Source organism: Taudactylus pleione, unplaced genomic scaffold (genome assembly GCF_031769625.1).
Source record: "Taudactylus pleione unplaced genomic scaffold, aTauple2 ptg000117l, whole genome shotgun sequence".
Taxonomy (NCBI): domain Eukaryota; kingdom Metazoa; phylum Chordata; class Amphibia; order Anura; family Myobatrachidae; genus Taudactylus; species Taudactylus pleione.
Genome location: NW_028284519.1, coordinates 3,285,808 through 3,311,928, shown reverse-complemented (window position 1 = coordinate 3,311,928; position 26,121 = coordinate 3,285,808).

The following is a 26,121-nucleotide window of genomic DNA, read 5'->3' as shown; positions in this document are numbered from 1 at the left end:
ACAAACAATCGTAGAAAGGATTGCTGGTACATGGACTTGGTAGCCACAAGTCATTTAAGTTGCAATAAAGAATGGTTTGTATCATTCAGCACATGTCACCCTATAACAGTCAGTGATTGAAGTACCTACAGCCATGAAATTCAGGACAATCACAGTGCTCCTGAAAATAAAAGATAAAATCATAGTCACAGACATTCATGATGTATTATCATTGCCAGATTTGGGATCTAAAAGACAAAGGATTCAAGGTCAAGTTCACAGAGGGCAAGTGTGTTGTGCAGAATAAAAGAGGGATTGTGATAGCAACAAAAGCCTGATGCCAGCAACTATATGTTCTAGATCAAGCCAGTCTTTGTAGCTGTTGCATAGGTGGCTAGGTCAATTTGGGTATGATTATGTCCTGAAACTCCTTGATGGGATGGTGACTTGACTAGCCATGAACAATACAGAGAGACCTGCTTGTGAGAGCTATGTAATAAGTAAACAGGAGAAGAGATGATTGGGTGTATCATTCTTGGATTCTGCCAAGAAAGTGAGGAATACAGACTATAGGAAATTACAAACAAAAAGCTTATAAAGTCAAGGGTTGTGATATTCCATGAAACAGTGCCACCTAATGTGAAATTGGAGCAAGAATAGCAGCACAAATTTATTATGCTGAATATGCCCACACTTGGAAGTGTGTTTGAAATAGAGACTGCAGGCGTAGCTGTCCAATCACAAAGCAGAAATTATGTTAGAAATATTAAAGGAAAATCCCTATGAGATATTATGAAGCGTTTGCAAATATTGCTTTCATTGAATCTCAAAATATCCAAGAGGTAATATCAAGCAACGACTTGGAGAAATAGAAGTCAGTAACTGATAAAGCAAAGGCATCACTGGATGACAACGATACATGGCATGCTGTTAACAGGCTGAGTCACTGCAAGACAGTGAAGAACAGGTGGGTCTTTTGTAAAAAGATAAATGCAGATTGAACCATTGCCTGTTATAAAGCCTGTAATGTTGCTAAAGGACAGAGGGGGTCATTCAGACCCACTCACAAGCGGCAGTACGCTCGCAAGTGGGTCGATGTTCCCCACTGCGCATGCGCACGACGGAGGGAGCTCCGTCGTGAGCATGCGCGAGACCGGGACTGCGACAGCCAAGCTGTCGCTCCGGGTCTCGCACCAAAGGGGGAGTGCTGTCGATGGTGAGTGACAGCATGCCCCCTTTGGTGGGCGTGCCGGGGGCGTGCCTGCCAGACGGAGGTGTTCCCATGGGAACGCCTACCGTCTGAAGCCGGCCCCACTGACATCACTAGTGATGTCAGTGGGAGTGATTTTGGCTCTGATAGAGCCAAAATCACTCCAGGACTTGAGGCTGGGAAACCCCACCGCAGGGTTTCCGTCGCAAGTCCGATGGTCGCGATGGTCAAGACCATCGCGACAATCTTTTTGGACGCTCGTATATGCTGTGGGTGGTCAGCATATATGGTGTTGCAGCCTTGAGGACTGGCAAGTCTGGGTGAGGAGCAGCCTTTGGGCTTAGTATCAAGATGTGGCTTTGGCCATGTAGTAGCCTTGAGGGCTGGTAAGCCTTGGCGAGAGGCAGCCTCTGTGCTGAATTGGATGTGGCTTTGGCCGTGTAGCAGCCTTGAGGGCTGGTAAGCCTTGGCGAGAGGCAACCTCTGGGCTGAATTGGATGCAGCTTTGGCCGTGTAGCAGCCTTTAGGGCTGGTAGTTCTTGGCTGGTAGACACTGGCGTTGGTGCACTAAATTGCACACTTAGGATGCTGAGGTGCAGCCTATGTCACCGGGTTGACACAGGCGATGGTGCACAGGCTTGCACACTTAGGACCTCATTCAGAGTGTCTCGCTAGCAATGTGTGCTCGCAAGTGGCCCGATGGTTTGCGTACGTGCATGCGCATACTTCATTCTGCGTGTGTGCGAACTACTCTGTGCAATCGCAGGCCGCTCGCTCGCCCAGCAAAGACAGCCCAGAGAAATGAGTGACAGGAGAAGCCGTTTGTGGGTGGTAACAGGGGCAGGACACTAATAACGGGGGAGTGGAGGTGCGAACGTAGGGGTGCCTGAGTGTTTCAATGCCATTTTAGATGCATGCATAATTAACACACAGCATCATAGTACATGTCACATGCCTGTTTTTTACACTGAAGTACTCGCAGTGCTTGCGGTAGGGTAAGGCAACCACAAGCACTGTGATCGCTTCCGATTTTACTCGATGTACCAATGTTTTAATACACTTCCTGGACATGATGTGTGCTGGTGGGTTGCTCTGCCATGCAATTGGGTGTACGCTGGCTGCTCGCTAAGACATGGTGGGCGTGCTTATGCCTTGGTGAGCGATCGCTTCCCGTGGCGTCACTTTGAAAAATTTGCATACGCTGGGGGCGAGCGATCGCATCTAGCAATAGACTCTGAATGAGGTCCTTAGGACGCTGAGGTGTTGCCTATGTCGCTGGGCTGACACAGGCGTTGGTGCACAGGATTACGCACTTAGGACTGTGAGAGCACTCTGTGCCGCCGAGATGACACAAGCGGCTGGGAGCAGGAATGCACACCATGCCGCCTAGATGACACAAGCGGCAACCAGCAGATGTTATGCGGACCATGCCGTCTGGATGGTACAAACGGCAGACAAGAAATAAAGCAAACAGGAGAACTGGAATTCAACTGCAACAAACAGGAGACTGGCCACAACCGGAAACACTTGAAAATGCTCTCACCATCATGGAGTGAAGGGCTGGCTGCAATTTAACAGATACAGGGTCCAATCAGAGCAAGCCCTGCAAGCCTCCCTAATGATAGACTAGCGTACACCTGGCCTGTGCACACAGACAAGGCATTTAACTAGTGTGCAGCTGATACTGCACACAGACAGTAATTACTGAACACATGAGATCAGTACACAGACAGACAAGAATAAATGCAGTGTCCCAGTAGCAACTAAGAGCCTGATTCAGAGCCGCTCGCTATGACAGAGCGCTCGCTCTGAATCAGGGCCGGGCTTTTTTTTTTTTGGAGCGGCCTCTTGGCGCTCGAATAGCTGGGGATGACCACCCACAGCTATAGCGAGCGGCCATGATGATGGTCGTGATGGTCAAGACCATCACAACCATCGGGCTTGCGACGAGACCCTTGTGGTAGGGTCTTGTTCATCGCAAGCCCCAGAGAGTTTTCGACTCTAACAGAGCCGGAAGCTCTCCACTGACATCACTCGTGATGTCAGTGGGGCCGCCCCTAAACTGCAAGTGTTCCCTCGGGAACGCCTCCATTTGGGCAGCCACCCCACTGGCCCGCCCACCAAAAGGGGCGAGCTATCACTCAACATTGACTGCTCGCACCCTTTGGTGCGAGACCCAGAGCGACGGATTGCCCGTCGCTAGCCGGGTCTTGCGCATGCGCACGACGGAGCCGGCTCTGTCATGCACATGCGCTGTGGCCTACCATCGACCCGGATGTGACTGGGTCTGAATCAGACCCTAAGATTTCTGAACTGCAACCAAGATGATCTGCTAAACGCAGATCCTAACAATATCACCTCCCCCTTGATGAGGGGTTAAGGAACCCCTAGACCCTGGTTTGTCTGGAAAGTTCTCAAAGAATCTTCTCAGCAATGTAGGAGCATGTAAAGATCTTTCCAGAATCCAGGAGCGCTCCTCTGGTCCATACCCTTTCCAGTGGACCAGGAATTGAAGGTCTCTTCATGAGAGTCTTGAATACAGAATTTTTTCCACCACAAACTCTCAGTGTCCTTGGATCACAACGGGTGAGGGTCTTGCAGGCCATCTAGAGCTGTACCTGAAGAATGAAGACACCGGCTTGAGCAGAGAGCAGTGAAAGGTGTTATTGATTCTGAGGTTACCAGGAAGCTTCAGACAGAAGGCCACAGGATTGACTTGGGAGATGATTCTAAATGGCCCAATAAACCTGGGTCCCAACTTTGGACATTCCTGGCGGATGTTGATATTTCGGGAAGACAGCCACACCAACTTTGAAGTTACACTGTCGCCGAAGCTTATCTGTCCAAGTCATGGCATGACAGGATAATTTAATCAGACACTGGCAAACCTTTCTCCAAATTGAGCATAGCCTTGCAACTGATGTGGAGGATGGAATTTCAACTGAAACTGTCTTAAAGGAGTTTGCTCTAGGGTGCAGCCCAGAATTACAGAAGAAAGGCGACACAGATGATGAGGAGTGACAGGAATTGTTGAAGACGAACTCTGCCATGGGAAGAAGGGATACCCAGTCATTCTGGTACTTGGATATGAAGAATTGGAGGTACTGCTCCAGAGACTGGTGTACCCATTCTGTCTGCCCGTTAGACTGTGGATGGTATCCGGACGAAACCTAGGGTGGAGCAGAAATTCTTCCAGAACCGCACCATAAACATAAATTCAAGTTAAGAGACCTAGGGGTAAATTTACTAAAGTGAGAGATTTTAAAAGTGGAGATGTTGCCCATAGCAACCAATCATATTCTAGCTATTATCTTCTAGAAGGTGCTAGTTAAATGTTAACAATAATCTGATTGGTTGCTATGGGCAACATTTCCACTTCTATAAATCTCAGTTTAGTAAATATACTCCCTAGGGCATGTACATCACCTGTTAGGCTTCAGATTTTTTATAAAACTTTAAGACAGTACTTGTCAACATTGATCAACAGGAATATAGTGAACCAATACTTACTAAGTATGCAATGTTAGATGTAAAACTAGTCAGTCCTCCCATTGACAAAGGCACAAAACTAAAAAAAGCTATGTCACTAACAAGTGAGAAGCAGAAATAGATTATATGAAGAAAGTTCATTATCAGAGCGTTGTTGGAGGTTTAATGTAAGCAAGCATTGCCTGACATCACACATGCTGTGAGCTGGATGAGTCAATTTGCCATTAACTCTGGGAAATAACACTGGACTGCAGTTAAAAGAATCCTAAAATACTTAAAGGGTTCAACTTCCTTTATATTAGAGCTTTCAAAGTCTGGAAATTCTGAATTGAAATCTCTCTGTGATGCCGACTGGGGATCAGATGAGGATGACTGTTGTTTAGACCTGTTTGTACTAGCAGGTACAGCCACAGAGCCGGCCCTAGGCATCGGTATTATAAGCAAATGCCTAGGGGGGACTCAGAATGCTAGGGGCATTCCAGGGCTCTGCCTGTCTGTCCCCCTCCGCCGCCTGCCGCTAGCCCCCACCTCCTCCGCCACCTGCCGCTAGCCCCCACCTCCTCCGCTGCCTGCCGCTGGTGGAACTTAATGAACACTGCCCCGAGAGAGTCATCTACGGAAGGGGATCTATCTTTTCCCCCTTATTGGCAGCTGCTACTGGGTCCATTAATGCTGCTGCCGCTGCACCTGTAACGCTGCACGCCATGCAGCGGCAGCCTGCTACACAGAAGTGCACACACTGCACTGTGGGCTGAACCAGGAGGGAGGCTCTTCACAAAGTCCCACCCCCTGCTGTTTCCCCTCCTTCCTCCCCTCTCCTTCCTGCTCCTCCGCTGTGCTGTACCTGACCCCTCCTTCGCTGGAAGCAGGGGAAGCCTGGAAGAGCAGAGCAGTGACGTCAGGCACATATCGGCAGGAGCAGATGTGGCCAGCACCTGGTGGCTCTACAGTGCGCCAGGTAAGAAAGAATGAGGGTAAGTCTGCCTGGAAGGGGGGGAGGGGTTCTAAGTGTGCCCAGTAATGGAGGGGGGATTCTAAACATAGCCACTTAGTGAGTGGTTGCTATGTGTGCCCAGTAAAAGGGGGAGGATTAATAAGTGTGCCCAGGAAGGGAGGGTGGTACCAAGTGAGCCTAAGATGTCTTGTCCTGTCACCTCTGTCCTGTCACCTCTGTCCTGACCCTGTCACCTCTGTCCTGTCACCTCTGTCCTGGCCCTGTCTCCTCTGTTCTGTCACCTCTGTCCTGTCACCTCTGTCCTGGCCCTGTCACCTCTGTCCTGTCACCTCTGTCCTGTCACCTCTGTCCTGGCCCTGTCACCTCTGTCCTGTCACCTCTGTCCTGTCACCTCTGCCCTGCCCTATCCCCTCTTTCCTGGCTCTGTCACCTCTGCCCTGCCCTATCCCCTCTTTCCTGGCTCTGTCACCTCTGTCCTGGCCCTGTCACCTCTATCCAGGCCCCTCTGTCCTGTCCCCACTGTCCTGTCACCTCTGCCCTGCCCTATCCCCTCTTTCCTGGCTCTGTCACCTCTGTCCTGTCACCTCTGTCCTGGTCCTGTCACCTCTATCCGGGCCCCTCTGTCCTGTCCCCACTGTCCTGTCACCTCTGCCCTGGCCCTATCCCCTCTTTCAGTCGATCTGCACATATATCCATCAGCTGTGTACCCACTTTAAGATTGGTGGTGGATTATCTTCTAGGGGGCACCAGCCAAAATCTTGCCTAGGGCACCAAATTGGCTAGGGCCGGCCCTGTACAGCCATCAACTGGGCAAGCAGAAAAAAACCTACTGTTGCCCTTTCCACCACTGAGGTAGAGTACATGGTACTTACATAAACTGCCAAGGAAGCCCTATGCTCAAAAGAGAATATATGTGAGTTAAGTATTCTGAGTCAGGATTGACAACAAGGGTGCAGTAAACGTGTCCTACAGAACCAAGCATATTGCTATTAGACACCACTTTATCAATTAGTGGCACAAAAGACTGTCAGCATAACCTTTGTAGTTAATGAAGATAATGCCCCTGATATGTTAACAAAGGGACTGACATCACAACTCCTAAATGTGTTTCTGAAAAAATGTGGACTGGAATATGTTTGAAGTGTTGATATGTTTCATTGCTTTATTGATTTATTGCATAACCCCATGTGTCTGGTCACAGGTGTACTTTGCTGTAATATGTTCAAGTAAAGTGTAATGTTTTATGTGACTGGAGACAACCCTGAGCGAGAGGGGTGTTAGAGAGAGGAGTGTGTTCCTTTACAGTCTCCTTCTCCTCTGCAATATATTCCTGCATTACCACTGTTGTGGCTACCATCAGAGACTCCCGCTGTGTACCACTGTTATCACTGTGAGTCACTACTGTTACCAATAAACCTGTATACCTGTTTAAGGATTTCTTGTGTGGACTAACCTCCATTTTACATTCCGCTGGTACCTATTGAAACTTTCTAAGCTCTACAACAATAGGCCATATAATGTGCATGGCCAGCAAGCAGCGGGTACCGTCACTGTTCTGCATCATTGTGGACATCAAGTTTGAGATGGAATTTTGACTCCTCCCTGCTGCTGCCTAGCTGTCACTATGATGGCTACTCTGTAAGAAGATTCTTGTAACTTGCTTGTCCCAGTAGCTGCTTCCAATGCACAGGAGAAGAGGAGCAGTGCAGTGAAGACAGCATGCAAAGTCACTAGCAGGATTACCCCATTCCAACACAATCAGACCCTTTCCTCCCACCTGTCAATAGGAGGGATGCTATCAACACCTGCAGAGCAGCACCATGTACATGGAGCCTTCTCCCTGCAGTTTCAGCCCAATATATTTTGTGGAATTGGCACCAGTTTAAAATGTCCATCATGCACTCTTTTAATATCTGCTGACTACCACTCCCCCCCAGCAACCCCCTCATGATGACATGCAGCTGGCAGGGAGGGGGGAGATGCACACTCAGACAGCTGCTGATTGGCTGTGACTGGTGTCAGTCGGCCTCAGGTCTACTCATTACCTGTCATCCTTGTTCTGTACATACAGCTATAGATACAAACATGTCTCAGCCTTCCATCAAATCTGTGTACAGACTCCCTACACCATCTCCCAGACCCTTCCGTATCCACCAATACTTCTCTGCACCACCTCCCTGACTCCTCCATACCAACCACTATCTCTCTACACTACCTTCCTGATCCCTCGATACCAACCAATACCTCCCTGAACTATATTACTGATCCCTCCATACTCACCAGTACCTCTCTGCACCATGTCTCTGACCCCTTCATGCCCATTAAAACCTCCCTGAACTACCCCCCTCCATACGGAACACTACACTACTTCTCTGTGTTGAAAGTGAAGAGGGCTACAGTGCAGAAAGGTTTAATTCACCAAGATGGCCACTGAGTCTAGTATTGTGCATGCATGGCGCCATCTTGTTCACAGTGGGAGATGCAAGCCTTCCACTTAGCTACTGAGAGATCAGCGATTACTTGCCTTCCAACATGTTTAAAGTGATCTTGCAGCTGTATGATACCACACTATGCTCAAGCTCTACTCCATGAGAACCAGTGTGTATAACAGTGAGAACGGCTGTACCTCATATAACATTAATAAACTATTGCAATGGTTAAATATTCTGGGCTGTTCATTGTCTCAGGGCATCCATTGTTGTGTACAAGAACTCTGCAGCATCATGAACCTGTACACACACATTTCCAAAAACTAGCATTGATTTCTCCTTAACCAACACTACTTTACTTTACTACATCACTTAGCCCAATACATGCTGCCAGGTCGGTGCAGCAGGGAGGGTGGGGACGGCTGAAGTGGGCGGAGCGGGGGCATGTCTGCATGTTTGCATCATCCTCTGCTTTATAATGCTAATATTACCAGCATTAGAAAGCAGTGGACGGGGCTACGATTACGCAATTCAGTGCAAATCGCGTAATCGTCCTGTCTCACGAACTTCCCACTTTCATGTGCGGTCGCAGGGGGCTGGCGGACTATGCAGGAGACTTGCCTTCTCTTGTGGGGTGCCGGGAGCAGCACCCGATTTTTGGGAGGCTCCCGACAGTCCCAGGAGAGTAGGCAAGTATGCTTGGCCCTACATGATTGACCCCTCCATGTATACAGAAAATATGTTTGTCAAGGCTTCATAAGAATACAACAGACTGTGGAGCTGAAAGAGTGTATGTGTGCATGCACACATACACTCTTTCAGCTCCACAGTCTGTTGGATTCTTATACAGGTTAGTGTGGCAGGTCAGTGTGGGTGGTAGTGGCGGTGGGCTCAGGGGAAAGAAGCAGCCATAAGCTGCGGCTGGACCTGGGGGATAGCAGGCATTAGTTGTGACTGGGACCCATGGGTGTTAGTGGTGGCAGTAGTGCAGGTGGCAGGACCCGGGGGAGGTAGCAGCAGACTGATGCAGGCTCGGATCTGAATGATCCCTGATACCTGTACTTCAATAAACACAGAAGCAAGGATGGGTCTGTGAGACCGTCTGTTTTTCTGTTTAAAAGCCAGTTCTGGTTGGCAAAATACGGGGGACAAATGACATAGGGGTCCCCCGTATTCAGCGCAACCAGCACTAGGCTCTGAGCCAGCCCTGGTTCTGGAAATACAGGGGGAAGAAATGTGTAGGGTCCCCCTGTATTTAAAAGAACCAGCACCAGACTCTTTCTAGCAGGCAGGTGATGCCACAGCCAGGGGAACCCTTTCACTGGGCCTCCTAGCCGCAGCATCATCCCTGACTGCTAGTCACCCCATGCCACGGTTCCCTGGGGAGCTGGGGACCCCCCCAATAAAGCAGTCCTCCTCTCCAGGGCACCCCAGGTCCAGGTTGATAGCTTGGGGCTATCCCCAGCACCCCTGGGCAGTGGATGCTGGGTTGATTGTGTTGTGTGGTGCATATGAAAATATATATATTGTCTTTTGCAGTAGTACTACAGGTTCCAGCAGGCATCCCCACATACTGGCACTTGGAGAACAACAAGTATCAGCAGGTGGGGCATTAAGGGCCTGCTGGTACCTATAGTACCTCATGCAAAAGAAATATTAAAATAAAACAGACACCATTTTTTAAAATATTTTATTTAGTCGCACCTTCACCTCGGGGGAGACAGCCTTTAAGCTCTTTTTCATTGCTGCCACTCCCCCAGGACTTCTATGGTGTCTTCACCTGGAGGGCGGCAGCCTTTAAGCTCTTTTCCATGGCCGTCACCATTCAGGGCTTCCACGGCATCTTCTTGCTTCAGCAGGTCTTCTCTCCAGCTCCTCAGCCGACGACTGAGTGGACGGCACCTCGTGCTGGCTGTATTTAAGCCAGCCAAGGGGGTGGGGTGATGATGTCGCTCGCCGTGGCCATCTTTGAATTTCAAAAATGCAGCTGAGGCGCCATTTTTGAAAAGGGCACGCTCGGTTCTCACCATTGAAGTCAATGGTGAGAACAGCTCATTGGCTGAGAGGCGAAAAGCTTGTCTCTCTCAGCCAATGAGCGCTCCACACCAGGATTTCTAAACTGAAGTGCCAGGTGGAGCTGTCATTCGGGTAGTAGTGTACTTAGAGGACACTACTAATGTTCGTGGGTCCGGGTATTTCACGTTTTTTCTTTGTCAAGACCCTGGATTGCCTGAAGAGGACAGATCCACGCATAGGAGGAGGTGAGTATGGAGTTTTTATTACAGGTACTCCATTGGATTGTCTACTGGAGAAGAGGACAGAGTGGCTTCAGAGATACTAGGTATATGAGATAGTGTATGCATGTGTGAGTACATGTGTGTGTGCATGTATGTTTTAATAAAATTGTACTTTTCTACGGTGTGTGTTCTGTGTTTTTTTAATATTGCTTTTGCTGTGGAACTACAGGTACCAGCATGCCCGTAATGCCCCGCATGCTGATACTTGTGGTTCTCCAAGTACAAGCATGTGGGGAGGCTTGCTGGGAACTGTAGTTCCACAGCAAAAGAAAATATTTTAACTTTACTTGCAGAATACTACACAATCAACTCGGCACCCACCACCCATGAGTGCTGGGGATAGCCCCAGGCTATCAGCCTGGGGTGCCCTTGAGAGGGGGACCCTTTTATTGGGGGGTCCCCAGCTCCCCAGGGATCCCCAGCCTTGGCTGACTAGCGGTCAGGGGTGATGCTTTGGCTGGGGGGACCAGTGAAAGGGCTCCCCTGGCTGTGGCATCACCTCCCGCTAGAAAGAGTCCGGTGCTGGTTCTGGTAAATACAGGGGGACCCTATGTATTTTTCCCCCTGTATTTTTAGAACCAGGGCCGGCTCAGGGCCCAGTGCTGGTTGTGCTTCATACAGGGGACCCCTATGTCATTTGTCCCCTGTATTTAGCACAACCAGTACTGGCTTTCCAAAGCTTGGTGCTGGTTGTTGTTTTTGGGGAGGGGATCACACCATTTTCTTTTTAAACAGGTTTTTTTTTTATTAAACACAGAAGCACAGACGGGTCTCACTGACCCGTACCTGCTTCTGTGTTTGTTTTTTTTAAACACCGATGCAGATATTCCAGATCCGAGCCTGCATCTGAGTGCTGCTACCTCCCCGGGTCCTAACGCCTGCTACACCCGTTACCATCCCCAGTTCCCATCCGCAGCTAATGCCTGCTAACCTCTACCCCTCTCTCCCCCGCATCCCGGCCGCAAAAAACGCCGGCTTCCTTCCCCCCATACCCGGCCCCTGCAAAAGGCAGCCATCTTGCTGTACCCAAGTGAAACCACAGTGAATACACCTGCTGGAGGCTCCTACTGCAGCAGCGCAACAAGTTGAAATTTCCTATCTATTCAATGGCGCATTCTTGAGGTAATAGTTTAAAAACTGTAACTTTCTAATTTACCTGAACCCCAAAAGCACATACCCTGGCACAATTGCTACCTAATAAATAAACCCCAAGTCTAAATTTGCCACCTATCCTGAGTTATGCCTTCCCAAAAATCCCCCATAGAGAATAGCAGGAAAGTTGTCCTAATTGAGAATGTCACAAAAATGTGACTGTTGGAGATCTAGATTACTCCCAAATCCTAATTTTTTATGTTTTTGCCTTGAAATTTGGCATGCAGCACTGAGCGACAGTTCTACCCATCCGTGCCAAATTTCAGCCCAGTACCTTCTATAGCTTTTGAGGTGTAGCCCGTTAAACACCATGCCCCCCCTGTGGAATTCTCTATTTAGAAATCAGTTTTTTTATATGCAACCTTAATATAAGGGCACGACTGTGCCCTTATAATATATATATATATATATATATATATACATATATATATATATATATAAAATGTGTGTATATGTAGGCAGGTATACACATACAATATATCGGTGATGTGCTGTTAGGTGAGGCTGAGCATTTCCTGTCATACTGTACTTAGGTATACTCCAGAGTTGTGACTATAAAATACTAAATCATTTTAAGAAAATATTACATATATCTTCTTTGTATTATTCTAATTATTCTAATAATTTTTATAGTAAAACTCTGGAGTCTGTATACCTTTTCCGTACATCCCTGATCAAAACACACCAAATTTCCAGCACTATATACTGCTGCTCCTTTGTATAATGCCCACATGAGCCCTCGGGTTCATATATGTATCTGTAAATCTGGCTCTGATACTAGCCGCTGCCTCCCCAGCCATTTACCTCACCGCACATCACTGATATATATATATATATATATATATATATATAGTGATGAATCAGGCCCATGGTTAGGATACAACCACAAGCTTGTCTACAGACACCCAACGTCTCATTGTTTGCCCATGTAAAATCAAACTTGGATGTGTGATTTAATAATTGTTTTCCCTGGCCGTGAATTAAGGCTTCTGTATTTTTTATATTTAGCCATAGGAGCAGATGGTTAAAAATAGCAAAACATTACTCAAACTTGTCATGTAAGTCTAATATAAACAGTAAAACCTGAGCAATAGACTAAATTATAATGAAAGGTTATTAAAACATACAGTATGTCATTATTAAGAAACATTCACTATACAACTGCCCTCCTCCTCTGTATATGTCTTAACAGGGACATTTTATCAGAGGAGGGGGCCCTTGGTAGAAATATGCTGAAGACCCTATCACTGTAAAAACAAAACAAACTCCCCCGACAGTTTGCAATAGACCAGCAGAAGAGACTTGTATCCTACATAACAGGGGCGTTTCTAGAGAGGAGGGGGCCTGTGTGCAGATTCTTACAAAGGCCCCCTCCTCTCTGTCCGGCGGCCGGCAGCGCACTGAGCTGTGCGCGACCAGTGCCTGAGTTATAGACTCTGGGCACTAGAGTGTACGCAGAGACTATAGAGTATGCACAGGTCACGGGGAAAATGGGTGCGGTGGCCATTTTCCCTGTACTGCTCATGTGCAAACGATGGGAAAATGGCAGCGGCGACCATTTTCCAGTAATTTTTACAGCGCCGGACCCCCGCACCGACGTGGGACTCCGGAGAGGTAAGTAATACTATGGGTGCAGGGTGTGCGGTGCAGGGCCCCCCTGGACCCAAGGGCCCGTGTGCCCCGCACACTCTGCACCCATTATAGATATGCCCCTGCTACATAATAATAAAATGCAGAGGACATACATTTTCCAACATAAAGTAAGCCACTAGTCACGGAAAGGCTTCTCTGCTCTGGTGGTCCTACACTACATAATAATAGCACCATATTTCTAAATTGAGAGTCAACTCAGCTGTAGGTATCCCAGGATCTTCCAAGGCACTACAAGGATCTGCATACCAGCTACAGATCCCACGCATGCCTCTCAGAACAGTGATACACAGAATAGAAGTTGCTCAATCAATTTACTGGCCCATCACAGGTGCGTGTAAGGAAACGGTTATCTAGCCAAGAAAAAACAAAACAAATTCCCCCAGCATACTGCAATGGTCCAGCAGAAGAGACTTGCATCTTACATAATATTAATATACAGGACTCAGTTGCATACATTTGCAAATATATGGTACCAACCACATCAAGGCACTGTGGGCCTGATTCAGCAAGCAACGCAAGTGAGAGAATGCACGGTGCGAGCCAATGTTTGCGATCTGCACATGCATATGCATCGCATTGCGCGTGCGTGAACAGGTTGCTGAGTACAGTAAGGGCTCTCTCAGAGTACGCAGGGAGCCCGCAGAGACCTTCGATGTTGATTGATAGGAAGTGACATTTGTGGGTGGTGAGAGGGGCGTAACAGGGGCATGCATAAATTAATCTGCTGGGTGTCTGCTTCTTGTGCTGCGGTCTCCGTGCGTATGCATTGCTTAGAATATTCTCGCAGCGGCTGGGTGCGTGCGTCTGCTAGCATGCGTTCCTTGTTGAATCAGGCCCTGTGTCAGAATCTACAATGCATAAAATATTGCAGATGCCATTTTACCGGTAATTTCTTATGGAGGTCACAAGGTAAGTAAATTCAATGGGTACTGTAGAGGGTTGTGTACTGTGGGCCCCCTAGACACACATGCCTTTGTGCACAACATACCCTGCACTGATTTTAGATATACCATTGTGTCTAAGGTTTTCTTTAACATAAGCTGATGTGGGCGCATGATCCGATGACACTAATCTCATATGACCATTCACAGCCAATGTACTGAAAGCTGGCATTGTGATGATGTCACTGAAAGTGTTCCAGGAGCACAGTGACCATGCTCCTGCCAGTACATGGGTTGTTCATGCTGTAAATAAACACATAACTATCTTTTGCATCCAGAATTGATTGACCCTGTTGACATGTAATAAGATGATTATAGAAGAAACTATACTCATTGATCACATAGTAAATTAATAAATGTTTTGTTATTGTATGTGTAGATGCTTAACGTGTGTAGGTGAGAAGTACCGTAAAAGCTTTCCAAAGTATGTAGTTGTTTGGTATAAATGATTATAATACAATGGTTGGGATATAACAGACGTTCCACCATAAGCTGAGATATCCACCATGCTGACCCTAAATGTCTCATTTCTGGACCAGACAAGGAATCAATTGCTCTCAGATTAAATGCAGCCGTTACTGCCACTTTCTCCAGCAATCTGTTCTTCCTGACAACATCATCCTCTAGATTTATGTAACCACTCCCCAGCTGTCTGCATGGGTAACAATGAAGATATTTCAAGATACAGCTGGGTAACAATTGTAATATTGCTACTGCTCATCCTCCTAACAAACAACAAGGAGATGAGATTGAGTTGTGATCCTCTGTACATGAGGTCACTGTGATCACCACATGAAAGTGATTTGATTTTCTTTTTGGGAGGTGGAGTGGACTTTTCATAATGACTTCTGTTTCCTTCTTTTACTTATTAATAGTGGTTTTCAAAAGTTCTTTCTTTTTTTCCTATTATTGTCCAAAAAGGACAAAACTTTGGGCTGCAATAAAGTAGCAACACTTTGATCTCTTGAACCATCTATGTGAGCTTTCTGCAGCTGAAATTGAGGCTTAAAACAATGTACACTTTATTGTTGGCACTTGCTGAGCTCCGGAGACAGAAAAGACTGATTTATTAGCTTGTCAGGGGAAGCATTGTTGAAGGAAGGCAATCAAAAAGCATTTACCTAGCTAAACTAAAATTACTGCCTTTTCAGTGGCTAATTTGTATAACTCCCATGGAGGAACTTGGAAAGTGTTTGATGAGGCATAAAATGATGATTAATGAATTTATTGCCTTGCTTCTCATCAAACACAAAGTGGTATATCCTTTTCTCCTCTCGCTGGGTCTCTGCTAAGCCCTGTGCCCCAGACGAATAGCAGAGAAGGGGAGATTCGGAAATTCAAAATGGTCCCGCTTTCATCTATGTTGTCATTCTCATTACGTAATTAGATATAGTCAGCTGAAGGGGAAAGTAAATAAAATAAAAAGGTATATATATACTGTATGTATATATATATATATATATATATATATATATATTCTGTGTTTGTGTGTATAAATATTTCTCTCTTAAAAAAGCTTTTTTTAAAAATGTTTAAATGTTTATATTTTCTAATATCATATTTTATTTTACTTTATTCTTTTACAACCAAACATCAAATGTAATGCTGGCCTGAAGGGGCAACCCATATATTTTTAATTTTTTTTATTCATATCACACTGTGCGTTTGAAGGCTTGTGCCTAGAACTCTCACATATTGCTTCTGACACTATATAGGGAATGGTGAAAAGAACGTGCATAGATGATGTACATTTCAAATGGAGTTGTAACTTGCACGAGCCTAACACACAAGTACAGGTTAGGACACCATATTGTCTTGATCCATCCAAGTGCAAAGAGAAAAAAAATCTCTGAAACCATCCAACTGTATAACCACGGGTCCTAATTATTAATTTATTTAAAAAAAAAAAAATTTTTTATTGTCATTCGAAGCGTTGAACATCAAAATACAATCAAGGATGAACATAGCTATACAGAGATGGTTAGACATATTAAATCATACTTGTTTGAAGAAGTAGCATTTGGACCTCTTAGGGCAAAATACAATTATTTATCACAAATCGACACAAAATGGTCACGGTGGATTATTTGGAATAGTCCTATTTATTATTAATAAGTATGATAAAAAAAAACCAATGATATTATTACAATGCTAAAAAAATTACTTTTCACCTGCATTTATCAAGAATGTATCACAGAGGGAGCTATGTATTACTCAGCAAAGAGATACTGGCCCACAGCTGTAACAGATAACTTACACATGTATGAGTTTTCAGTACCCTTTGATGACAAAAAAGTAAAAATATTCAAGATATGCACTGACATCCGGGTTTTGTTTTTGTTTTTGGATCTGGATTGATCTTCGTATTTTGATTTTGGTTTGGCAAAACCACCCTCAAGTGTTTTGGTTTGGATGTGGATTTTTTTTGAAAATAATCATTTTTTTTTTAAAACAGCTAAAATCATGTAATTTTGCAATACAAGACAAGAAATTCAGAGATAACATCCAAATTCCGTACCGCTGGAAGATAAGAACTGTGACTCGGATCTCTTTGGATTCACAAAATTCGGGTGGATTTCTGGAGCACCAAAACATACATCTCTAGAATATATATATATATATATATATATATGGATTCTCTTATCATGGAATAAAGTTATCAACTTAAATGAACTGAAGTCTGGTGAGTGCACCCTTATACTAATATATACATATACAGTCAGGTGCATAAATATTGGGACATTGACATGATTTTCATATTTTGGCCTCTATTCACCACCACAATGGCTTTGAAATGAAACAAACAAGATGTGCTTTAACTGCAGACTTTCAGATTTAATTTGAGGGCAATTACATCCAAATCAGGTGAATGGTGTAGGAATTACAACAGTTTCTATATGTGCCTCCCACTTTTTAAGGGGCCAAAAGTAATGGGACAAACTAAACAATCCTAAATCTAACTTTCACTTTTTAATGCTTTGTTGCAAATCCTTTGCAGGCAATTACAGCCTGAAGTCTGGAAGGCATAGACATCACCAGACGCTGGGTTTCATCCTTGGTGATGCTCTGCCAGGCCTCTACTGCAAATGTCTTCTGTTCCTGCTTGTTCTTGGGGCATTTTCCCTTCAGTTTTGTCTTCATCAAGTGAATGCATGCTCAATCGGATTCAGGTCAGGGGATTGACTTGGCCATTGCATAACATTCCACTTTTTAGCCTTAAAAAACTCTTTGGTTGCTTTTGCAGTATGCTTCGGGTCATTGTCCATCTGCACTGTGAAGCGCCATCCAATGAGTTCTGAAGCATTTGACTGAATATGAGCATATAATATAATATTGCCCGAAACACTTCAGAATTCATTCTGCTGCTTTTGTCAGCAGTCACATCATCAATAAATACAAGGGAACCAGTTCCATTGGCAGCCATACATGCCCACGCCATGACACTACCACCACCATGCTTCACTGATGAGGTGGTATGTTTTGGATCATGAGCAGTTCCTTTCCTTCTCCATACTCTTCTCTTCCCGTGACTCTGGTACAAGTTGATCTTTGTCTCATCTGTCCATAGGATGTTGTTCCAGAATTGTAATGGCTTTTTTAGATGTTGTTTGGCAAACTCTAATCTGGTCTTGTGGTGAACCCTCTATATTCACTCTTGTGAAGTCTTCTCTTGATTGTTCACTTTGACACATATACACCTACCTCCTGGAGAGTGTTCTTGATTTGGCCAACTGTTGTGAAGGGGTTTTTCTTCACCAGGGAAATAATTCTTCTGTCATCCACCACAGTTGTTTTCCGTGGTCTTCCGGGTCTTTTGGTGTTGCTGAGCTCTCCGGTGCGTTCTTTCTTTTTAAGAATGTTCCAAACAGTTGATTTGGCCACACCTAATGTTTTTGCTATCTCTCTGATGGGTTTGTTTTGATTTTTCAGCCTAATGATGGCTTGCTTCACTGATAATATGAGATCCAAAGAGCTGTCACTGAGAGTCAAGAGCAACTGATTCCAAATGCAAATGTCACACCTAGAATCAACTCCAGACCATTTACCTGCTTAATTGATAATGAAACACTGAGGGAATTGCCCACACCTGTCCATGAAATAGCTTTTGAGTTGATAGTCCCATTACTTTTGGCCCCTTAAAAAGTGGGAGGCACATATAGAAACCGTTGTAATTCCTACACTGTTCACCTGATATGGATGTAATTACCCTCAAATTAAATCTGAAAGTCTACAGTTAAAGCACATCTTGTTTGTTTCATTTCAAAACTATTGTGGTGGTGAAGAGAGGCCAAAATATGAAAATTCTGTCAATGTCCCAATATTTATGCACCTGACTGTGTGTATATATATATATATATATATATATATATATGCAGCTTGAGCCAAAGGTGGCAGATCAAGTTAATTTATCTGAGAATCAGTGTAGGGACTGGCCAGATGGGAATGACCGTGAAGCGGTGGTAAGCTTAACAAATGATTTTGGAACCAACATTCCCTATGTTCAAAGGAGTTGCAGTTTGAAGAGTATTTGAGTGCCGAGTTTGTATGATATATTTTTTATATATATATATTTTTTATATATATATATATATATATATATATACACATACAATGTCAGCAGCGCTCCAGTATATAAAGAAATTCACAGACGCAGGTGTAATCAACGTTTCGATGTATTACTCACATCGTCATCAGGATGACGATATATATATATATGAAGAAACTGATTGTAGCGCTAACATCAAGTGTTAGTTCAAAGAAACATACACAAAGTCTCTTAGAGGTTGAATGACCCGAGCATAATATATTTCCTGATTTTCAGGTGGCAGCTTGTTTCACAGTAACCTATAGTTCAAATATGTAGTAACTCTGAAAAGATAAGAAATACAGTGTTTTCTAGTGTAGTATTTAGGTGAAACTTAGTGAATTAAAGTGATTCTAAATGCACATGTACCATATATATATTACATGACTTAAGTGTGTCCTTTATCCAGGATAATTCAAATCAGTTGTGCAAAATGATTTTGAAGAATTCCTCTGAATTAAGTAACTCCAAAAAAACATATTGATAACATACAGGGGTCTATTTACTAAGCAGTGTTAGGAAACAGAGTGAAAAGTGATAAGGTGCCAGCCAATCAGCTCCCAACTACCATATTTCAAACACAGCCTGTGAGATCACAGTTGGGAGCTGATTAGTAAATAGACCCCTTAGTGTGATATGTTTTAAAACATTACACACAATAAAAACAACAAATGCACATTCAGAAAGTGCAAAAAGAGCTTATCTGTACAGATCTGAACCCCCAAAGTGGCCAGAGGGAATGTCAGGTGCAGTAGGAGAAAAGCCTCAACGCATTTCAGCCCTGTATTGTGGTTTGGACCCCACACACAGACAACAGTATATAACTTGTATTATACATAATGGATTCATCCATATATATTCGAATGTATGTATATTTTTACTGTGCAAAATTAACATTACTGTGTGTTGCAGCACATTGAGAGGGAGGCCGGGGAGGGTACAGGTTAAGCATAGGATGAGTAAAGTACAAGTATGTTCACGTATTTGTGACACATCTGGATATACAGGCTCTTGCAGATACGTTCATCTTAGAGGTACTGGGTGGTGGGGAAACGATATGCAATAATGATGATGACTATAAGACGCACTATCTAGAGTATACACTTATAATTGGCTGATTATGTTTGGACTCCCCCAGCTCATAGTATTTCATTTATTAGCATGGCAACTCTAAAATATATCATCATAGCCCTCTGCATAATTGATGTTTTCATATTTTATTTTTAAACGGGAAAGCAATGGATGCATAGGTGCTTGTATTTCTTTACATTGTATATTATACTGTATGTGCAACATGTTTATTTATTAATAACTAACAAAACAATATCCAGCTTTGTTTGACATATCATTACATTATTACAGTGTGTACCAATAGGCTTATGCTTCTTACGCATTTACTTCCAGCATTGTATAGCCATCTATACAATATTGTGGGGTGTAAGTATATACACTTGTACACCTCTCGTACGCTGGTGCAAATGCTACTATTGTCTGGCTTAACATATACAGTACACATATGTAAGCTTTTCTTTGCATGCTGGAAATAACTGTTGTCAGTGTTAACACCTGAGACGACTGTGGGCAAGCTTCAGCGAGCATCGCTATTCTGCTTATATGCACGCATTGCGATCGCAGCCTAAAATAAGGATACTCACATCATTATACCTGGGCAACATAGTGAAACAATCGGTAACATTGACTAACATCGGACCTATATGCACAGTTAAGGCAGGTCAGACCTCACTCACAGTTTACTTCAGCGCATGCTATGAGGTTTCAGGCTGCATATGTAATCGCAGTGGCGAATTTAAGCACGCCCCGGCAACGCCATCCCAACGCACTGGCATGCCTGCGTTCGCCCGACCATCCCCCCGTTACCACCCACAAACCACACTTTCTGTCAATCACTATGCCATGGGTCTGTATATCCTCTGCGATCGTAGTCCCGATCGCAATAGCTAGTTCACGCACTGCAATGCATATGCATGTGCAGTATGCAACAATTTGCCGATTGCGTGCATATGAGCAACTGTGATCCTTGCTGAATCAGGCCCTATGTTATCAGTGGCTTTAACCCTTTTGATATCTAGGGCAATGAGATAGAAAGCCCTAACACTCCTTCATTCTGATCTATAAAGGGCTGGCCTATGTATTTGTCTGCTTCCTAGTAGTAGGTATCTCCACAGGGACCAGAGAACTTACTGTATGTGCCATAGAGATCAGCACTGGACTCATCCACTTCTCTATGTAGTCACCTCTCCTGCATACTTCCTCCTTTGAGTACATTAGTGGTCATTAACAGGAAGTTTCTTATGCACCCTGCTCTGTGACCATTACACTCCATGGAACCTTCACAGTTTGGAAGACACCTCTGATGCTCACCTGCATTCTGAGAAAAGGTGTATAGTGTTTTGTGAACCTTCAGAAAGAAGGAGTATTTGTTTGGCCTAGGAAAAAGATAGGCAAAGTTATTTTGAGGGAGTGACTAAGTGGGGGGGGGGGGGCTGAGGTAATGACAGTAAGTGTGTGGAGTGTATGTGTGAGGAATTGATGGCAGGTCCGGTATAGGGGTAAAGGGAATTAATGGGGAGAGCATGAAGAATATGGGAATGATGGGGGCATGAGAAATTGCACTCCCTCGATCACTTTGTACATCTAGCTGGTGTAAGATCTCCACGTGTACAGTGACATCACAGGAGGCAGACAGAAGAGTCTACTATGTCATTCACATGTATGTAGAGCAGGTAAGTGTGTGTGTATGTGCTGCTATTGCTTGTGATTGACTGGTTGTGGGGAAAATTTATGATTCGCTGTCTGGTAGGAGGCATCCGAGAACTCCAGCATATATAAGGTTACTGACAGTAGGCAGTAGTATGCAGATGGGGTTTTCTATGAGGATTTTGGTGTTTCACATTACTCATTGCTGTCATGCAGTATTGCCTGTTCAGGAACTTTGCACACAATGGGCCTGATTCAACAGTGCATGCTAGTGCACTACTGAATGCAGATTCCCGATGGTCGGGAATCTGCGCAAATGTCTGACCCATACTGCACATGTGCAGCACGGGTCCTGCGTGATCGCACACAGAGCGGCAGCAGACTGTCAGTGATTGACATTCTGCTGCCATTGGGGGGAGGGGGAAGAGGCCAGGATCTCCATCAGTTGATGGATATTTCCTGGCCTCTTTTCCTCATCTGCTTGACCTCATGGGTCACTTAGCTGGCCGATGTTCCCCCCCTTGGTCATCAACCTGACTGAGCATGTACCCAAGCCCAAAGTTAGATGCATCCCTCTGCACTATGAACCTTCATCTAAAGTCAGGTGCTCGCAGCACCGGGCTTCAGACAGGGCGGACTTCAGAGTGCAGAAGACCTGTTCACAAGCCTTAGTCCAGTGTACCAACTGGGGAAGCTTCTTTTTTGTGAGATCTGTCAGGGGCTTTGCAATTGTGCTGTACTGGGATACAAACTTGCGATAGTACCCTGCAATTCCCAAAAAAGACATGACCTGTTTCTAGGATCAGGGGGCAGGCCATTCAGCAACGGCCTCCACCTTCCCTGGCTCTGGACGGAGGTTACTGCCCCCTACTCTGTGCCCTAGGTACTGTACCTTACGCATGCCCAGCTGGCACTTCTCTGGTTTAATGGTCAGGCCTGCCCCAGTGATCTGTTTTAATACATCATACAGATGGATCAAATGTTCCTCCCAGGTCTGACTGAGCACCACAATGTCATCCATGTACGCAACCATGTGCCCCTCCCAACCCTCCAGCAGGTCATTAATCAGGCACTGGAACGAGGCTGGGGCATTTTTCATCTCAAAGGGCATGACTAAGAATTCATACAGCCCAAATGGGGTGATAAATGCAGACTGCTCACAGGCCTCAGGTGACAAATGGATCTGCCAGTACCCTCGGCTGAGATCCATGATGGTGACATATCGTGACAAGGCCAGCTGACTTAACAGGTCATCCATCCTGGGCATGGGATATGTGTCAAATACCATGGCCTCGTTTAACCTTTGGTAGTCCATGCAGAACAAAGTGCCCCTACACTTCTTTGGGACCAGCACTATGGGCGCAGCCTATGAATTAAAGGACTTCTATATTACCCCTAGGGGAAAATTTACTAAAGTGATAATTTTTAGAAGTGAGTTTAATAAGTGATGTTGCCTATAGCAACCAATCAGATTCTAGCTATTATCTTCTAGAAGGTGCTTTATAAATGTTAAGTAGAATCTGATTGGTTGCTATGGGCAACATCACTTTTAAAACTCACTTCTAAAAACTCTCACTTTAGTAAATTTACCCCCTAATCACAGCATCTCATCCACCTCTCGCCTCATTGCCTGTAACACCTCCAAGGTACTTCTATATGCTGGCTGTCTAAGGGGGGTTTGGTTGCCTGTGTCTACATGATGTGTGACTAGGTGTGTTCTCCCTGACTTTCCTGTGAAGGAGGCCTGGTAGAGGCACATGGTGTCAGATAGCTGACTTTGCTAACTCTTTCCCATACTGGGCACCTGCCAGGGTGTCACCTGACACAGCTGCTGCAGTGAAGTCCAGCAGTGGGTCCGGTTGCTGCTCCTCCTCCAGGAGGCTGCAAACTGCTAGCACGCATGTGTCCCTGTCCTGGTAGGCCTTGAGCATATTCACATGATAGACTCTATGTCTCTTTCTACCCTCCTCTCTGGCAATGACATCGTTCACATCCTTTATGCGCTGTACTAATGTATGGGCTTTCCCATGCAGCCTGCAGTTTGTTCTGCCTCATTGGAATCAATGCCCCACTTCAAATATGCAGTCCCTGGCGTTACGGTCATACCAGAGCTTCTGTCTGGTTTGTGCAGCCTTAAGGTTGCTCTGGGCCAACCCCATCAAGATCTGCATCTTTCCCTAAAGTGCATGACATAATGCACGACATAATGCAGGGGTGGCTAGTTTCCCTTCCCAGCCCTCTCAGATCAAATCCAAGGGACCGCACACCTTGTGTCCATACAAGAGTTTGAAGGGTGAGAAGCCAGTGGATTCCTACGGTACCTCGCGGTATTCAAAGAGGAGGAATCACTCCCAGTCTCTTCCCTGGGACTCCACAAATGTATGGAGCATTTGCTTCAGGGTGCTATTAAACCTTTCCACAAGCCCATTCCCAGCCGGGTGATAAGGAGAGGTGATCAGGTGATCCACCTGCATCCTTTTGCAAAGGCTCTGCATGAGGCTGGACATGAACTGCGGGCCTTGGTCAGTCAGCATCTCCTTAGGGAACCCCACCCAGGAGAAGATGGTGATAAGGTTGTCTGCTACCTTGTCTACTCTAATTGAGGACAGGGCCACAGCCCCTGAGTACCGGGTGACATAATCTACCATGGTCAGGATGTATGAGCTACTGGGAATCGCAAGGGGCCCTACAATGTCTATGGCTACTCGCTCAAATTTTTCTGAATTAAGGGGGGGGGGAATAAGGGGGGCCTTCCTACACCCCTGGATTTCCACACTAACTGGCAGGTGTGACATGATTGACAGTACTTTGGTATGTCAGTCAGCATGCCTGGCCAGTAGAAAGTTGGTGTCAGGTGCACCTTGGTCCTGTTAACACCAAGGTGCCCTGCCAGGGGTATTTCATGTTTTACCCTAAGCAGACTCTCCCGATAAGTTCAGGGTACTACAAGCTGCCACTCAGTAACTTACCGTGGTGTAGTATCAGGGACAGAGCATTCCCTGTACAAGTAACCATTTTCCCAGTACACTCTGGACCTCATTCACATCTGCTCGCTAGCAAGCAATCGCTAATGTGCGCATGCGTATACTTTGCAATGTGCGTGCGCAAACTAGTACGAGCGATTGGAATGTGCTCGCTTTCCCTGCAAAGACAGCCCAGTGGAATGAGTGACAGGAGAGGCCATTTGTGGGTGGTAACAGGGGCAGGGCAGTAGTAATGGGGCAGTGGAGTTGCAGACGCAGGCATGCAAGAGTGTTTCCACGCTGCTTCTGAGGCATGCATAATTAACAGGCAGCATCATAGTACAGGTTACCTGGTTGAATAATACACTGAAGTGCTCGCAGTGCTTGAGGTAGGGTTCACTCAACCGCAAGCGCTGAAGTCAGATCCGATGGAACTCGATGTACCGATGGTTGTTTATACTTCCTGGAGATGACGTATGCTAGTGGGCAGCTAAAGACAGGCTGATGGGCGTCTGTAAACACAAAGTGATTGCTCACCAAGACATAGTGGGCTTGCTTATGCCTTGCCGTGTGAGCACTTGTCTTGATGTCACTTAGCTGAATTTCCATACCCTGGGAGCTAGTGGCCACATCTAGTGAGTGGGTCTGAATCAGGCCCTCTGTGTGTGTAGTTTGCATTGTCAGGCTCATCAGCTGCTGCCTTGAGGGTGAGTAGGGAGGGGTCAGTCCTTTGCTTGGCTTGAAATGTCAAGCTCTCTAATGCAATCTCAGTGTGTGAGTGGAGTTTTTCCTGTGTGTGTTAACTGTTCTCACAAGGAGGTTCAGTGGGGGATGACGCTGCAGCATGTCTCAGCTCTCCCCTGGACTGTGCTTTCTGAGAGTGTGTATTGGCAGCACACACTCATATGGCACCATCCTCAACAGACATATTAGTAACACATACAGGTCCACCTTGGTCTCTCCCACACATAGGTACATTATCCCCAGCAGTGATGCATGCATTGGCATGACAAGACAATACATTATTAGCATTAACCACATTAACCTGACCTGGTGTATTCTCTCTGGGTACCTGCAAATCAACATAAGCATTTTCATCACTACATGTAATCATTGACCCCCTCTTACACATAGACATTGTACTTTATCGGGATCACTTGCCACCTGGGGAGGAATGAGGTTAGTGAGAGAAGCTGGCAAAACAATATTAGAGACATCAGGTTCTGTCACAAAGGTGGCCCTCAAACAACCTAAGTCAGTACCAAGTAACACATTTGTGATTAAATGGGGCAACACACCCACCTCCCGGAAACCTCTGCCTACCCCCCAGTCCAGGTATACTTGGGCCATGGCTACTTCAGAGTGGGTTCTCCCGACACCGCATACAGTATTGTCTTTTTGGGAATAAAGTTCTCTGGGTCCACTAATGTGGGATGCACTAAAGTCAAATCAGCCCCAGTATCATGTAGCTCCACAGTTACCTGATTTCCCATGATAACGGCTTGCAGGTTCTCACTGGCGCCATCCTAGGACCCTCGTGCATATGAAACTACATGCACAGGTTTTGCCAGTAAGGCCCCTGCAGGAGAGGGAGCCATCTTCTTTACCAGACAACAAGCACTGAGGTGCCCGGGGTCATCACATATAAAACACCGGCAGCCTGTGGCCGAAACCGGTTTTCCCCAACCTGCTTTACTGGTGTTTATAGAGGTGTCGCAGCTGCAGGGGAAGGAGATGGGACAGCTCATCC